Below are 17,980 nucleotides of genomic sequence, written 5' to 3'. Positions count from 1 at the left end.
TAATTAGTCAGGGCACGGAGGAGAAAGTGTGGGGCTGAGTGGGAGGGCGATTGGAATGGCCGAGCAGACTGGATTCTGCTCCAGTATCTTGTGATCTGGCGAGTCCTGCATTCATATGAAGCCAGACGTTTTCTTTCGACAGTCTAGTGGTCTCCCCTTATTAGAACTGCAGACCTTTTCATTACAGCTTTAATTAAGCCCATGAATTACAACCCTTCAAGGGGACATCACAGGATTCAAACGGTGCAGTCATTTCTCCACTAAGCCCCCCCCCAAGACACCACCAATAATAAACGACATCTCCCAGGCTGCATCAAAGAGGGGGGGGGGGGTTTAATTTTTGTTTGCACTCAGCACGCATGCGCATCGTGGCTTCCTCCTCCCACAGGCGGGAGAAAAGTATCAGTGGGTGAAATTAACAGAAGTGAAATTGATCAGCTAGTGCTGACCCCGTTTAGTGGAGGGAGGGAGGGGGGGGGGCTCCTCCGAGCTTCTCTCCAGGCGGGAAAGGTGAGTGTTGCACTTGGCATTAAGGGGATACAATCGGATACATTTTGATACTGTGTGGCTCCTGGAATCGAAAGTAACAAATCTGGCAGCTGGAGGTTGAGACCCTGCACATCCCTGGCAGGTGGGATCCTTTTGAAGTCTTGGTCCTGGGTGGGATCCTTTTGAAGTCTTGGTCCTGGGTGGGGCTCGACCCACGTTGTTCTGGCGAGATGTGTTTTTAACAGAGTCGAGGCAGTAGGACTGGGAAAGACCTTGTGTGTTGATGTGTGTTTGTCGTATTTAAAGGTATATACACGGCGGAGACTTTGTGTCAATTTTCCCTTGTCATGGGGGGGGGGGGGGGAAGCAAGTGAATCCGTCTTTGCAGAACAGGGTGAGATCATTTTAATCTCCAGTGCCTTTCTTTCCATTGTTGATTTCCATGCACAAGCCCACTAGATTGCACTGTCGGGGAATGCCCCCCTGTTTGTGCTGTGATTTGGCTTAAAAAAAATCCAGAGGACTGGATCACAAATTGGGGAGGGGGCCATCAACCCATAATGTAGGCGGCGTGATTAGCAGATTGCAGATGGGTGGTATCGTGGACCGAAGGCACTTCCAGGTGGCCAATTGTTTCGCCGCATGTTTAGGCGATACGCGGCTGTTTTCAGGCCACCTGAAGGTGCAGGAGGCGCTCTCGAGGCGAGCTCCTCCGAGAGGGATGCTCAGCTCAGTGGCTCCCCCAGCCACCTGAATGCAGCTGGCTGAAAGCGGGTGTTGAAGGGTCAGGCCGCTGATCCCAGCTGACGCTGGGCAGGAGCCGGAGTGGGCTCAGAGCCGCATCCTGGGCAGCCGTGTCCTTCAGGTGGCCAGCGTGGCGCTTTCAACGCTGCCACCCGAACGGCAATTTAAAGGGCCGCTTCTGCTTCTTCAGGCGCATTCTTAATGAAGAATGCACCTGAAAAAGCCAAGGGAAGAAGGTTAGAAGTAAAACACCAAAGTCTGCAGAGACTGTAGTTGAAGTTCCAAACACAACAGTGGAGAAACTCAGCAGGTCAAACTGTGTCCTTTATCTAGCAAAGATAAAAAATACATTACTGACGTTTCGGGCTTGAGCCCTTCATCAAAGTGTGAGAAAATGTTGGCAGGTGTCCCAGCAAAAGAGTCGGGGGAGGGGGAAGGTGCCGTCGCAAAGGCAGGAGGTGATAGATGGAAAAGGGAGGGAGGGGATCAAGGGGAGGTGGGGGAGAGGAGATCTGGAGGGGGGGGGGGCTGGGAGGGGTGTGATTGGGGCAGAGGAGAGCAAGTTAACATAAACCGGAAAAGTCGATCTGGCTGGAGAGGGCCCAGACGGGAAATCGGGTGTGGTTCCTCCAATTTGCAGTTGGTCCTGGTGGGATAGTGCACGAGGCCATAGACAGGCATGTGAGTAAGGGAGTGGGATGTAGAAATAAAATGGTTGGCCACCAGTGGGGGGGGTTTCTCTGACACCGATGTGGACAGAGCGAAGGTGCTCAGCGAAGCAATCTCCCAGATGTGGAGAAGGCCACAAAGGGAGCACCGGATGCAGTAAATCAGTCCTGGTGTTGCTTCACTTGAATGGCCTGATTGGGGCCCTGGATTATGGTGAGGAAGGAGGTGTGGGCACAAGTGTGGCACCTCCTGTGGTCACAGAGAAAGGTGCTGAGGGGAGGGGGGAGGGATGAGTGGACAAGGCAGTCATGGAAGGGGGAATTTCCTGGGGAGGAGAGGGGGAGATGTTTCTGGTGGTGGGATTCACGGGAGTTGCCTACTGCATCCTGTGCTCCCTTTGTGGCCTTCCCTACATCGGAAAGACTGGATGCAGACTTGGAGATCGCTTCGCTGAGCACCTTCGCTCTGTCCGCACCAGTGACCGGGACCTCCCATGGCCAACCATTTCAATTCTGCATCCCACTCCCATGCTCTCATGTCTGTCCACAGCCTTGTGCACTGTCCCACCAAGACTGGAGGAGCCACACTTGATTTTCTGCCTGGGCCCTCTCCAACCGGATGGCATTAAGATCGACATCTCCCGTTTCTGCTAGCCTACTCTCCACTTCCTTCCCCATATCTTTTTTCCCTTCGCTCTCCACCCCCTTCCCCCTCTATTCACCCAGCCATCCCCAATCCCCTCGGTCCCTGCTGTCCCCTCCCTCCTGTATCCACCTATCACCTCCTGTCTTTGCAACCACATTTCCTCACACCTACTCTTTTGTTTGGATGCCTGCCAACATTTTTCCATTCCTTGATGAAGGGCTCCAGCCCAAAACATTGGTTCTATATTATTAGCTTTACTTATGTAAAGTACAGGTAGACCCCAACTTACAACCTATGCAACTTAACGGCCATCTGTACATATGGCTGAAATTTAAAGAAAAAATATAAAATTTACACTTTTGGGGTGAAAATCAGGGCCTATCTATGGCGAAAGGTGTCTATGGCAGGGGTGGCCAACCTCTTGCGAGAGCTGGCCTTGATGTATTTGACAAACAATAAAGCGGATGCCGCGAACTTGCGTCTATTCAAGATGCATCAGAACGGAGTATGGTCGTAAGTTGAGGACTACTTGGCACGGTTTGACCTGCTGAGTTTCTCCAGCATAGTGTGGGTTTTTTTTTTAACCAGATTATTGGCAATTTTATTTTAACAAAAGTTTATTCAAACGACAAAAAAACAAATTATGAACAGAACTGCATCTTGCTACACTATTTACATTTTTGGAAATCCATGAGATGCGGTGAATCAGTGCCACCCCTTTGTTAAATAGTGTTAACATTTTCGAATTAAAATCTCATTGTTACTATTTACCATGCACTCGATCTCCTGGGGGGGGGGGGGGGCACATTTTTCCCGGAACTCTGCCACCATCCCCCTGGGGACCGCGTGTTCCTGCCCTAACAACACAATACCCTGAAAGAGGGGTTCACCCAGAACTCTCGACTCAACCCGTGAACAGCCAAGTTAGCTAGGTGCAGCAACAATCCGACCAGGAGATCCTCCAAATGGCCAACCCCCACCCCTCTCTCCCTCGACAGTACATCAGGAGTGAGGGGGCTGAAGTGCAGCCAGAACTTGAGGAGCAGCCCCTTCCGGCAGGCAAAGAGGGGCTGCAACCTCTCAGACTCCATGTACACATGGTGCTATTGGCATTTTAAGCATTTAACTACCTCGGCCTGACTTGCGATGGGTTTGCGGGCGATGTTCTGTTATTTCCCCAGAGAGTGATGGCAGGGCTCTTTACTTTGCTTCCTGAAGTCCCAGAACTTGGCCATTTGGTGAGTCTATCACCCTTAGCTCTGGCCTGCAGCGCAGAAGGGCTGGGTAACAATGAACTGAATGAGGATGTGTCAGAACTCGGCCAGAAGGAGGAGGACATGGTGAGGTCATTTGAGGACTTTGCCTCATTGGTTCAGCAGAGAAATGTTCCCCTGGAGCATTACCCTGTGCTTGAGGTGAAGGAACATGAGTGAGAGCAAGTGGATGGACAATGCTTTAGGCCTGAATGTTCATCAGGCTCTGTCTCCAAACTCTTGCTCCCACGTACCATTTGGTTCTGGAAATGGGTGGAGGTACCATTGTCCCATGTATCTGCTCTGTGCGGAAGATGATTTGGCCCATTGAGTCTATGCTAGCATTCAGTGCGATCCAATCAGACTTATTCACTGGACACGGTGAAGGCAATGCCCACATGTTGCTTTGCTATGGTTGTAAAGTTCAGATCTTTTGTCAGAGTTCATACATGACATCACATACAACCCTGAGATTCTTTTTCCTGTAGGCTAGGCAGAATTTCTACTTATTGGTAGTTTAAAAAACTGTAGTCAAGAAAATATTCTCAAGAAAAGAGGGAAATTAAGCTAAGAAATAATATAAACAAACTGTAATACAGAAAATAAATATTCAATAATAAATAATGTGAGAAGTATAAGTCCTTGAATGAGTCTGAATGAGTTTATCATTGAGGAGTCTGATGGTGGGGGGGAGCAGCTGAACCTGGTGGGGCGAGTCTTGTGGCACCAACACCTCGTTCCTGATGGCAGCATTGAGAACAGAGCACGTGCTGGGTGGTGGGGGTCCTTGATGATCGGTGCTGATATCCAGTGGCAGCGTTCCCTGTGGATGTTCCCGATAGTGGGGAGGGTTTTGCCGGTGATATCCTGGGCTGTATCCATTACCTTTTGCAGGGCTTGATGCTCAGGGGTATTGGTGTCCCCATACCAGCCATGATGCATCCAATCAGCCCACTTCCCACCACCCATCTCATTTCTGTGAGGGAGGGGGCTGGACAACGTGGCTATCTTCCTTACGGTAGACAAAAGTTAAAGAATTTCATATATGTTACATTCTAAAAGTAGTATTAAGTGACAATCATGGAAACTTCACCGTTAGAAGTTTGCCAGGGTTTCTGGCGTAATACCAAACCTCTGCAAACTCCTCAAGGAGTAGAGGCGCTGACCTGCTTTCTCCACATAATTCATTGTGACGCGTACTGAGGACAGTGAAAAGCTTTGTATTGCATGCTATCCAGGTAGTTAACTTGTTCTTAAGTACAATAAATTTAAATTTAAATACAGATTTTAAAAAAATTAAATTTAGACATATAGCACGATAGCAGGGCCTTTTGGCCCACAAGCCTGTGCTGCTCAGTTAATCTACACCCCTGGTATGTTTTGGAGGGTGGGATGAAATCGGGACCCCTGGGGAAAACCCATGCAAACACGGAGAGAATGTACAAACTCTTTACAGACAGTGCGGTCCCGATTGCTAGCAGAATAACGGCATTACACTAACCGCTACACTAACTGTGCAGCGCAAATAAAGCAATGTAGGGGGGGTATAATGCTCAGTAAGTCTAAAACTTGTACTTTTCTCCATGAGGGGCCCATTCAAGAATTTGATAACAGCAAGACAGAAACTCCTTGAATCTAGAAGTTAGTTTTCAAGCTAGTGCACCTTCTGGCTAATAGAAGGGGACAGAAGAGAGTGATCCGGGTTGGATGGGTCCTTTATTATTTTTTTTAATGATGCAGCGTGGTAGAAGCTGATTATGGCCATTGAAACCCATGCTGGCCACTTTTATTAACCTACCAACCCCCTACATTTTTGTAGGGTTGGAGGTAACCGGAATGCCTGGAGGAAAACCCAGGCAGATCACTGGGAGAACGTACATGCCCCTTACAGACAGCGGTACCTTTGAACCCAAGTCGCCGGCACTGTATTAGCATGGCGCTAACTGTGCCGGCCAGCACATATCAGCAACTTCTGCGAGACGTCAGGAAGTAGAGGCAAAGCCGAAGGAAGGGATGGTGGTCTGAATTACTTTCGCAAGTCTTCTATCCTAGAACCTTCAAAAATTGTGGCACAGAAGCAGGTACTTCGGCCCTTCTAGTCTGTACCGAACTAATTTTCTGCCTCGTCCCACTGACCTGAACCCAGTCCATTGCCCTCCATACCTCTCCCATCCATGTATCTGTCCAAATTCTTCTTTAATGTCAAAATTGAGCCCGCATTCACCACTTCAGCTCCCACTCCTCTCTGCATAGAGAAGTTCCCCCTAAACTTTTCCCCTTTCAGCCCAAACCCATGTCCTCTGATTTGTATCTCACTGACCCTCAGTGGACAAAGTCGACTTGGATTTTTAGGCTGCCCTTATTCCTCATAATTTTGTAAACCTCTATCGAGTTTTCCCTGGTTCTTCTACGCTCCAGAGAATAAAGTCCTAACCTGTTTAACCTTTTCCCTGCAACCCAGTTCCTGAAGTTCCGGAAACATCCTGGGAACTCGTATATCTTTGGGACGTGGGAGGAAACCAGAGCACTTGGAGGAAACCCAAGGAGACACGGGGAGGAGGTGCAACCTTCTGACCGGAAGAAGGGATTGAACCTGGGACTTGTAGCTAAGGTCTCCATTTACCCCCACCACTGCTCTAGATGTGCTTAATTGGCTCTAATCCCTTTCCCAATTATCAAATCAAATACTATTTATTGTAATGCAATAAAATATAAATGTAGTGTTACGTCGTCTTTCGTAAAGCAGACAAAGATTTGCCATCAGCGTTACCCGGACAGTCAGAGAAAAAGCCCCTTTAGAGTCACCGAGTGTCCATGGATTTGCCTCCAGTGCCCCTGCAGCCTCTTCAGCCACGCGGACTCCAGTTTAGTTCATACTGTCGGCCACTCAAATCCAGATACCAACCTCCAATGTGATGAGGAAGCCTTAAGCTCCTGAAGCCCTTCGGGAGCCCTTCTTGCCCTCAAGCGCCCTCTCAAATCCTGGTTCCGATACCTGGTGCTCACGAGTCAGTCTCTGACAGCCCGCGGGGGTTCCTATAATTAATCATCCCCAATCTAGCATTAATCAATTTTCAAACACTACTACGGCAGATTTCAGACCAATCTTCTTCAGTTATTGTTAAACTTAAATCTTTTTCCCATTTCATTTTATCTTTATCCCAATCTATTTTACTTTCACTTTCCAACAAAATAGGAGACAAACCTGATATATAACCCTTTTTTGGAAATGAGAGCACATATTTCTCAAAATCAGTTTCAGACAGTAAATTCATTTGACGACCGCATACCTACCCGCGGGGGTTCCTCATCCACAAGTCGCCCGCTGCCTGCGTGGAGTTTGGTGCCTTTGTCACCCCAAGCTCGAAAATTCAGAATTCCTTCCTGAAACCCCCCCCAGCCCCCCAACCAGATCATTGTGGAATATCTTCAGATACTGGGGTCGAGTGCAATATACAAACATGCTGGAGAAACTCAGCAGGTCACTCAGCATCCATAAGATGTGTCTGTATGTGCACTATCTGGTTGTGTGTCTGTGTGTTTTGCATCAAGGACCAGAGAACGCTGTTTCATCAGTTTGGTTTGGTCAGTACATTAGGAGTATAAGAGTGGCAAAGAGAATCACTGCAGTCTCCCTCCACCCAACCCCCCCAATCGATGGGATCTACCGATGCAAAATCATTGAGGACCCCTTCCACCCAGCATCTTTCATCTCTTGAGGAAGAGATACTGGAGGAATAGAGCCAGCCCCACCAGGTTGAGGAACAGCTTCTTCTCATGGGCAGTGAGAATGCTGAACAACCAAAGGAACTGCTCGGACTGACCAGCTGAGACTCACAAATTCATGAAACAATAGTTATTTGGATAATTGAATACTCGTCCTGCATGTGTATTGCTTGTCTGTATGTGTGTTACGTCTGGTGTTGTTTCTGCGTGTTTTGCACCGAGGATCGGAGAACAATGTGTGGGTAGAAATGACCAGTCGACCAACGTTGTGGGGCAAGACCCTTTGTTGAGTCTAAAGTAGGAAGGAACCATATCAAAGGCTGGAATAAACTGAGGGGGTTGGGGAGGGAGCTACGAGATGCTAGGGTATTGGATAGAGGGTGGGAGAGGGAGAGAAGACTGGGAGATGAGAGAGGAAAGTCCGAGCAGGATTGGTTAATAAAAGCGATTTCCATCTCTTGACTCCCGTTCTTACTTTTCTCTCTGAACTTCCCTTCCACCTTCTGCCTCTCCACCTTCTGTCCAATAGCCCATCCCTGCCCCCAGCTTCTTCTCCCCTCCCCATCCTTTGGAATCAGAACTTGTGGTCATGAACAAGTCACAGAATTTGGTGTTTTGTGACAGCTTCACATTAATATTATCACCATTTTGCAACATTATTTTTTTAAAAGTAACCACCGCACTAATGTTGCAGATAACTGGAGCCCTTTGCCGATTTGCATTTGCAGGGAAGGAACCATTAATTAAATGGACTTCCTGTAATTGGAGATCTGGCATTCGTAGGAGGCCCTCATCATCAATGCCCGTCGACTCCCAGGAAAGCACAAGCTATAGGCTGGCAAATCTTTACTCTGTGGTGGCAGAGATTACTGGACAACCAAAACCACATCACGAGGCATTTAACAACCACTCGCACTGACTCACAGTTCCGGCTGTTTCTTGAATCTAAGGCCTATTATTTTCCTAGTTTTAGCACTGCATCAAATTGCTGGGACGGTAGCTCTGGATGTTGCAGCTGGAATCGGAGAGTGGGCCGAGGAGGGTGCCTCGCATTCCATCTGGGCACCCACCAACCAGATGGCATTAATATCAACTTCTCCAGCTTGCTAATCTGCTCGCCTCATCTGTCTTGTTCCCCATCCCATTCTCTCCTTTCCTCTAAGTTAAAAACACAACATTGGAGAAACTCAGCAGGTCAAACCATGTACTTTATACAGCAAAGATAAAGATGCAAGACCAACGAACATCAGATGCATGTCTGTGTATCTTTGCTATATAAAGTACACTGACCAGCTGAGTTTCTCCAGCATTGTATTTTTATATCAATCTCAGTGTCTGCAGACTCTCATCCTGGTTTTCCTGCCCCTTTTACGTAGCCACTTTACGCCATGCCTTCTGCGTAAAAGGTGCAAACACGGAATGGGGGGGGGGCGGTGGGGCCTTTAAGCCAGCAGCAGAGGTAGTCACAGTGCCGAATCGACACCTGTGTTAAAAAGGGCGAGTTGGCATGCTGGGACAAGGATGGGGGAGGATGCCGTGTGTATGTTTTACGTCACAAGTCCCACCTCTCTTGCTTCTGGAATGCCAGCATGGTGTGCAGAATGACAGCATTATGCTGGTGTTGTTTGGCTTGGTGGAAACAAGCAAAGGCGGCTTAATGACGGGCCTTCTTTATTGCGGGATCCCTGAGTAAAAAGGGCTTCCTCCTGTCCTCCAGCTCTGCGTGCACAGAGCCTCCACTTCCTGATCAATTCTCACCTTTCCATGCCCAATTAGCAACTGTTGGCCTGTGCTCCTCCCCTGCCCCTTTTTTACCCCCCCCCCAGCTATTTTGTTCAGGCGCCTGCCTGGTTTTTACTCACATGTTGAAGAAGGGCTCAGGCGACTATATCTTTACCTCCCATGGATGCTGTGTGACCTGCCGAGTTCCTCCAGCATTTGTGGTGTTTTTTCTTACAAAAGTGGGCAGCTTGCTTTAATAACCTATAAGGGTGGGGGAGATTCTCAGATTGGTGGGCGATTCATGGAGATACATGTGGCTGCTGAGAGGTTGCAGTGGCCAGACCCAAGTGAGATCTGCTTCTGTGATCCACAGATGTGAAGGTGAGTGCCGATTCTAGATTCCTTTATTGTTGTATAATACTTCTGCCTGCCGAAAGGCAAAGAGTCGCCATTAGTGTTGCCTGGCGCCCCTTACGGTACGAAAGAGAAGCAAAGAGTCACTGAGTATCCGTGGATGCACCCCCAGTGCCTCCCGCAGCCATACAGGCTCCTGTTCGATCCATCGACACCCAGAGCTCCAGATCCAAACCTCCGACACTATCAGAAGCCTTCGGTGCCCGAGGACCCTTCGGGTGGCCGCCTTGCCCCCTTCCCCAGCACCCTCTTGAATCCTGGTTCCCATGAGCCATCGTAACTGCGCGCCATCCTCGATTCCAATCGCCTCAGTCCCATGCTGTGGAATTCTTTCCCCTTGTCTGATCACTTCTCCCATGATGTGACCTGGGGTAGTTTATTTTACCCACTGTAAAAGCAAGTTGTTGTTGTTAATTCTCCCAGCCTGCAGGTCAACTGTGGAACTGGCTCAAGGGGCAGAGTGGCCATTTGTTTGAACCCTTTCCTTCAGCTTTCCTGCAAATGAACTATTCCTGGTTTTCTTCCCTCCCAATTAGATCAGGTCATTGGGAGTATTTTAAGGCAGAAATTAATTAGCCAGGGCACCAAAGGTTGTGGAGAGGGGCCGGAGAATGGGGCTGAGTGGGAAAGTGGATGAGCTCATGATAAAATGTCAGGGAAGACTCGATGGGCTGAATGGCCTAATTCTACTCCAATGACTTGAGGGTCGTTTTTTGATTTTCTGCATTTATTGATTTTAACCCATTTTAATTAACTTTACATTTTCCAGTTGTTTTACTTTAAACAATTATAATTTGTGTAAAATATTTGGAGTACTCTCAGCTCTGACAAAATCCACTTGTTACTGTGGCAGAACCTGCCTGAGGCACAGTGATCGGTGAGAGTTCACTGTCCAATTGTGGGCCAAGGCAGTTCGGCTCAGCTGAGATTATGGGTGGAAATCAAGGCTAGATCTGGTCCAATGGATCTGAATAGTTTCCTCTGTGGGGAGGGGGGTGGGTTTGGTGGGTAGGGGGGTTGGAATTAAGGAGTGATTTGAGAAAGTCTGCAAAATCCTCATAGGATTAAATGATTAGAAGAACATAGAGAAATAGGTGCAGGTGTAGGCCATTTGGCCCTTCATGCCTACACTGCAATTCAATATGATCATGGCTGATCAGTACCCGGTTCTTGCCTTCTCCCCATACCCCTTGATCCCCTTAGCCACAAGGGCCATATCTAACCTATTAAATATTGACAAGGAACTGGCTTCAACTACTTCCTGTGGCAAATAATTCCACAGATCTACCACCCTCTGAGAGAAGGAATATTTCCTCATCTCAGTCCTAAAAAAATTTCCCCCTTATCCTTAAAATGTGACCCCTGGTTCTCATTTTTCCCAACATTGGAAACAATCTTCCTGCGTCTAGTTTGCCTAAACCCTTATGAATTTTATGTTTCTATAAGATCCCTCCCTCAATCTTCTAAATTCCAGAGAATACAAGCCTAGTCTATCCAACCTTTCTTCATATGCGAGTCCTTCCATCCCTGGTATTATTCTAGTGAATCTTCTCTGCACCCCCTCCATGGTGAGGATGTCCTTCCTCAGATAAGGCAACCAAAACTGCATGCATTACTCCAGATGTGGTCTCACCAAGGTCCTGTACAGTTGTAGCAGGATCTCTGTCTGTACTCCTGTACTCAAATCCTCTCGCTATGAACGCCAACATACCATTCGCCTTCCTCACCGCCTGCCACACCTGCACGCCCACTTTCAATGACTGATGCACAGCAACACCCAAGTCTCTCTGCATTTCCCCTTTTCCTAAACAGATACCATTTATATAATAATCATCTTTCCTGTTCTTATCTCCAAAGTGGATAACCTCACATTTATCCACATTGTATTGCATCTGCCACATCTTGGCCCACACGCCTAACTTGTCCAAATCTTTCTGCTCCCTCCTAGTGTCCTCAACACAGCCAACCCCCCTACCCAAGAGAGCCGAGAACAAGGGGGCACAAATTGAGGATTGTAGGGCGTCCACTTAGGACAGATATGTGGAGGAACTTCTACAGCCAGAGGGTGGAATTTGTTGCCACAGGTGGTTGTGGAGGCCAGGTTATTGGGTGGATTTAAGGGAGAGTTTGGCAGGTTCTTGATTAGCCAGGGGCATCAAAGGTTATGGGGAGAAGGCCGGCCAGTGGGGCTGAGTGGGAAAATGGATCCGCTCATGATTAAATAGTGGGGCAGAGTGGATGGGCTTATAGACTTTCCTTATTCTAATATATCCTAATTTTAAAGTATCATCTTCCGAAGCGTTAGCTGAGATATCCCAAATTTCGATCACTTTAATCCAATAAATCAAACTCTGTGGCAGATTCTTTGTAGTTTTAATTCGTTGATAGAATAGATAAACATTTTGCATAGCTTCGCAACAAGACTTTCGTAACGGTGAATAATGGTGATATCAAGATACTCCTTTAGTGTAATTACTGAAAAGTTGTCTGAACAAAAGCGATTGCTAAAGACTGGTATAAAAACACAAAGATATACATAAAGTTACAAAATTTTAAAGAGATACAAAAATTTAAAGAAAACTTTCTCATGCTCACACTTCCTTCATATCTTGTAGAATGAGAGCAAGCGGTTAACTTGGGCGATATATATTACATCATAGTCACCATGGTAACACTGCAAACAATAGTTCTCTTAAAGAGACAGGCACAAAATTAACTTGGAATCTAAAGATACAAGGTTTTAACCTTGACAGGGCTGAGCAGCTGATTTCTGCTCCTGTGCCTCATGGTCTTAACTTCCCGGTGAATTTTCATTGCACCCCCTCCAATTTATTGATGTTCTTCCCATAGCTGGATGCCCACAACTGCACAATGTACTCCAAGGCCAGCTGAATCATAAGATCTGAAAGTTTGCACGCTGAACCGCACACAATGAAGGCCAGTGTGGTGCGCCCCCTTATCACTTACCACTTTCACCTTTAACGCTAGATATCTCTGTTCTACAAAACTCTCCAGGGCCAAACCATTCATTGTGTAAAGGGCCTTCTCTGGTTGGACTCGCCAAAGTGCAACACTTCACACTTGTCGGAGTTCAATTCCATTTACGTTCATTGGCCCACCTTCCCAACTAATCTAGTTACGCAACAATACAAAAGTTGCAGGTGTGGTGTTATAGGAAGCCAAAGGGCCCTTCCTTGCAAAGAAAAAGCCCGACTGTAAAGGCAGAGATTCTCCATCCTTGTGTCGGGAGACTTGCCTTCTTGAACGCACTGTAGCTGGCTCTGAGGCACCGACTGTGATCCCTCTCGAGGAAGGATAATCGGCAGAGTGCTGCGTGAATGTACAGCCGCTGCAAGCTGCTGGTTAGGGGATGGGTTGATGACGCCGTCAACCGGCGACCCATCTCCTCACTCCCCCCTCTCCCTCCGTGACCCCCCTCAAGGCAGGGGCTGTCAGGGGGTGGCCAGTGTGGGCTGTGACAGGCCCGGTTGACCGCTTCGGCCATCGGGGCCGCACTCTGCGGCTCAAAACGGGTTCTGTTCTGGGAAACAGAGCGGTTCCAGCTGCGTGGTGGATTATTGGTAGGGAAGACGGCCATTACTCTGCCGCGTATTTATGACAGGTGGCGCTACGGCACCAGGTGCTCCGCCTCCATCGGATCCGGAGGGCGCTATGGGGCGCTGCTCGACGTGAATGCGATGCTGGAGCAGCCTTTAGGGTGGCTCCATGAAATGTAAATTTGGTGTTGTCCCTCCGCGCTTGTAGCTGGTCTCCAGGTGGAGGCTTGGCATGAAGGGGCCTAAAGACTGCGGGGTATAGTGTTGCAAGACATTGCTGCTCATGAGTTAAACAGTGCAAGGGCATCATCTTTTACTAATGTGAGGTCCATTTGAGTCCGATCTAAGCAGGGAATAAACTGTCCTTGAATCTGGAGGTCGGTGTTTTAAACCCGTGTATCTTCTGCCCAGTGGGAGAAGTGAGTGGGATGTGCCCTTGCATTTTTTTAAAAAAAAGTTCATATTGTTAAAAATCTTTCTTAGTGTTAAAATAATTTTCTTTTTAAAAAAAAACCAAAAGAGATAGTTGTCGACTTTAGGAAGGCCAGGGGAGATCACACTCCCCTGGCCATTGATGGTTCTACCGTTGAGGTCGTCAAGAGCATTAAGGGGTGCACTTGGCGGAGAATCTCCCCTGGCCTCTTAACAACAGCTCCAAAGCCAAGAAAGCCCAGCAGCGCCTCTACTTCCTGCAAAGGCTGAGGAAAGTTCATCTCCCACCCTCCATCCTCACTACATACTACAGAGGATGTATCGAGAGCTTCCTGTGCAACGAAATACATCTACTGCACTCGATGCAGGTGGAAAGCATTGAGAAAGCCTCTACACATCCCATATGTGAACTGTTCTCCCTTCTGCCATCTGGCAGGAGGTACCGAAGCACTCGGGCGCTTACGTCCAGAGTGGGAAACAGCTTTCCCCCCAAGCTATCAGGCTCCTGAACTCCCAGTACAGACATGGATAATGCACCGTGGACTTTCAGTACCTATGACTTAATATTTTAATTTGTTAACTGCTTTCTTGTGTAAATATGCTCCTTGGTCCTGGAGAAATGCTATCTTGTCTTACCGTGTGAGCATGGTATGAACGATAAATAAAGGTGACAATTTGATATGTTGATAGCTTTCTTGAGGCAGTGGAAAGGTGTAGACGGACTCGACGGAGGGCAGGCTGGTTTGTGTGGTGGTCTGAGCTGTGTTCACAACTCTCTGTGGTTTCTTCCTGTCTTGATCAGAGCAGTTCCCGTCCCACGCAGTGATCGAATGGGGCGAGATACCTTTCATGGAGCATCTCAAGTCAAGTTTATTGACATCTGATTGTACAGTGTATTCAAATTGATTCTGGGCACTCTGGATCTTCTAACGTAGGTGAGAGAGGAGCTGTTTCTGTTGAGTACATGTTAGCACAGAGATCCCATAAGACAGAGGAGCAGAAACAGTCCATTCAGCCCATTGTGTCTTCCCTGCTGTTCAATCATGAGCTGATCCATTTTCCCACAGCCCCACTGCCCGGCCTTCTCCCCATAATCTTTCATGCCCTGGCTAATCAAGAACCTATCAATCTCGGCCTTAAATGCACCCAACGACCTGGCCTCCACAACCTCCTGTCACAACCAATTCCACAGATTCACCACCCTCTGGCTGAAGAAATTCCCCAGCATCTCTGTTCTAAGCGGTTGTCCTTCAATCCTGAAGATATGCCCTCTTGTCCTAAACTCTTCCACCATGGGAAACAACCTTTCTACATCTACTCTGTCCGTCTTTTAATATTCAAAATGTTTCAATGAGATTCTCCCCGCCCACCCCATTCTCCTAAATTCCAACAGGCCAAGAGCCGTCAAACGCTCCTTCTATGATAACCCTTTAATTCCCAGAATCTTCCTTGTATTCCCAGTTGATCCCTTTATACCACACCGAGCGAGTGCTGCACCGTCAGTGACACTGTCCTTCAGATACAATTTGTTTTCTTGATTTGGATTTCAGGATGTTGACGTCAATGCTTTATTTGCCCATCTTTAACCATATTCAACGTCAAACTCTCTCTGGCTTTTTCAGGCAGATGGAGTCTTTGTAACAACTACGTCAGACTTCCAGCATTCTGACCACTACTGCCCCCAGCTAATTCAGTTTAACCTTGCTCGTTCAGCATGGAGGTAGTTTATTTCTTGACATCATTATTATTTTTTATTCAATTAGAACCTAGACCCTTACAGCACAGTACAGCCCACAATGTTGTGCTGCCCTATGTAAACCTACTTGACAACAATCTAACCTTCCCAACTCGCGCTCAAAACCCTCTATTTTTCTTGCATCCAGGTACCCACTAGTCTGCGTTTACAATTTCTTTTAAATGGCCGATGTCACCCCTAAACATTCCTCCCCTCACCTTGTACAGATGTCCTCTGGTATTTGCTGTTGTCACCTGGGAAAAATGTGCTGGCTGCCCACCCTATAATCTACGATTCTCTCTATTAATTTATCTCTCATCCTTCCTTGCTCCAAAGAGAAATGCCAACCTTTATGAGAAACGTTCTCCAATCCAGGCAACATCCTGGTGCATCCTCTCCAAAGCATTTACATCCTGCCTGAATGAGGTGACCAGAACTGAACACAACTCTCCAAGTGTGGTTGAACTGGAATTTTATAGAGCTGAAACCTTTCATTGTAAATACTGCACCCAGTGGGTGGCTGAAGTGTGGAATATCAGGCTCTAACACTGAATTGGGCTGAGCCATTGACACTGGTTATGCAGCTGGCTACCGTGACCCTAGACTGGAAGAGGGGAACCCATCGAGTTCAGCTTGCTGCCGAATGATTTCCTTGCATTATTAACCATATAACCATACCACAGTTTATGGCATGGAAACAGGCCAACTCGGCCCTTCAAGTCCACTCAAACAACTCCGCTAGCTTCCCCCGCCTATTCTCCGCCCATAACCCTCCAACCCCCTCTAATCCATGTATGTAAACAGCCTCTTCTTAAATGAAAGAATTGACTCTGCCTCAACTATTTCCTCCGGAAGATTATTCCATTCAGACACCACTCTCTGAGTGAAGAAACATCCTCCAATGTTTCTCCTAAAATTTTGCCTCCTTACCCTCAACTTGTGTCCTCTTGTTTCAACCTCCCCTGCTCTCAGGGGGAAGAGCCTACTTGCATCTAGTCTATCTATTCCCTTCATAACTTTAAAATCCCCTCAACCATTTACGTTCCAATGAATAAAGTCCTCACCTCTTCAATCTTTCTCTATACTCTAGGTATTTTAAGCCAGGCAACATCCTTGTAAACCTTCTCTGCACCCTCTCCCCTTATCTATATCTTTCCTATAATTTGGAGACCAGAACTGAACACAATACTCCAAACTTGGCCTCACCAACACCTTAAACAGTCGCAACATCACTTCCCAGCTCCTATACTCTATGCTATGATTTAGGAAGGCCAGCATACCAAATGCCTTCTTAACCACTCTGTCAACATGGGAATCCACCTTCAAGGAACCCTGCACCATAACTCCAAGATCTCTTTGTACTTGTGCATCTCCCAGTGTCCTCCCCTTTACTACACATGTCCTATTTCGATTATTGGACATCTAAACATTATGAGGAGGCCCATATCTCTTTTTATTGCTTTGAAACCCCTTCTCTGGTGGTGATGTTCTACGCTGCTGGTTGAGGGCCAGCTTTCAACTACACTTGGGCCATAGTTCTTATGGGCAGTGGAGCTGCTCTCACTGACCGAAGCATGGGCAAAAGTGGGCCGCTGGTGCCTTGAAACCAGTTGCCCCGGGCAGATGGGGCTCGATAACCACTCGTCTAGGAGTGGGAAAACTCTGATTTCAAACCTCTGCTGCTTTGTGGCTGTACCCGCTTACGGGAAAGGCTTTGGGAGTATAAACACCAAGGGGGGGGGGGTGGGGGGAATTTTGAAGTCCACATGGTGAACCCAATAACTCCTGGAATTAAACTGTATCAAATTCTGCTGGTCCTTTGGACCTGTCCTTTGCATGGAGAAGGGTTGGGGTGGGGGGGTGGGGTGAGCCTTCATGGGCAACAGACGGATCTCCATATCAACTCTGTCCTGGCTTTTGCCCTGGAGAGGCCACGTGCATGAATGATGCTGTGTGGTAGCTTGTGTTATTGGTTTCTATCAAACTATTTTAAAATTTTAGGCATATCGCATAGTAACAGACCCTTAAAGCCCACAGACCCATGCCGCCCAATTACACCCAATGGACCTACAACTGCCCCCGGTACGTTTCAAATGGTGGGAGAAAACCAGAGCCCCTGGGGGGAAAACCCACGCGGTCACATGGAGAACCTACAAACTCCTTACAGAAAGCACAGGATTCGAACCCGGGTCGCTGGCACTGCAACAGCGTCGCGCTAACCATGCTGGTGCCTCGTGACATGATGGATGGTCGTTTCTCGCAATGATTCAATGGGGTGGCACGGTTAGTGCAATGCCATTGCAGTGCTGGCAATGTGGGTTCGAATCTCGTGCTGTCTGTAAGGTTCTCCCCATGTTTGCGTGGGTTTTCCCCAGATGCTTCGGTTTCCTCCCACCCTTCAAAAGGTACTGGTGGAGTATTTGGGCGGCACAGATTTGTGGGGCAGAAGGGCCTGCTACCGTGCTGGAGGTCTAATTTTAAAAAAAATATGGCTCTCGCTAGTTTTAATGAACAGGGAATGCTCACACATCGTTCTCATTTTGTTTCCCTGGAATCTGTTGTGTTGCGGTACTCAGTCATATGGGCATTGTAAA

General features: G+C 47.7%; 1 protein-coding gene across 4 annotated transcripts in view; it reads left to right on the top strand.

Annotated features, from left to right (window-relative positions):
* The first annotated feature begins 392 nt into the window (after positions 1-392).
* LOC138739639 (calpain-5-like) overlaps positions 393-17,980 on the top strand; it is a 101,867-nt gene continuing 84,279 nt past the window's right edge. Inside the window, exon 1 of one of the 4 annotated variants that reach the window (XM_069892101.1) lies at positions 393-510. The gene's annotated coding sequence lies outside the window, so the exon portion shown is untranslated. Of the gene's footprint in view, positions 511-546; positions 632-5,635; positions 5,882-9,433; positions 9,630-17,980 lie in introns of those variants that run through there. The other 3 variants (XM_069892104.1, XM_069892102.1, XM_069892103.1) reach the window with 3 other exon arrangements.

This window comes from Narcine bancroftii, chromosome 7 (genome assembly GCF_036971445.1).
Source record: "Narcine bancroftii isolate sNarBan1 chromosome 7, sNarBan1.hap1, whole genome shotgun sequence".
Taxonomy (NCBI): domain Eukaryota; kingdom Metazoa; phylum Chordata; class Chondrichthyes; order Torpediniformes; family Narcinidae; genus Narcine; species Narcine bancroftii.
The sequence above is the reverse complement of the archived record's forward strand: the minus strand, read 5'-3'. Positions and strand labels throughout refer to the sequence as shown.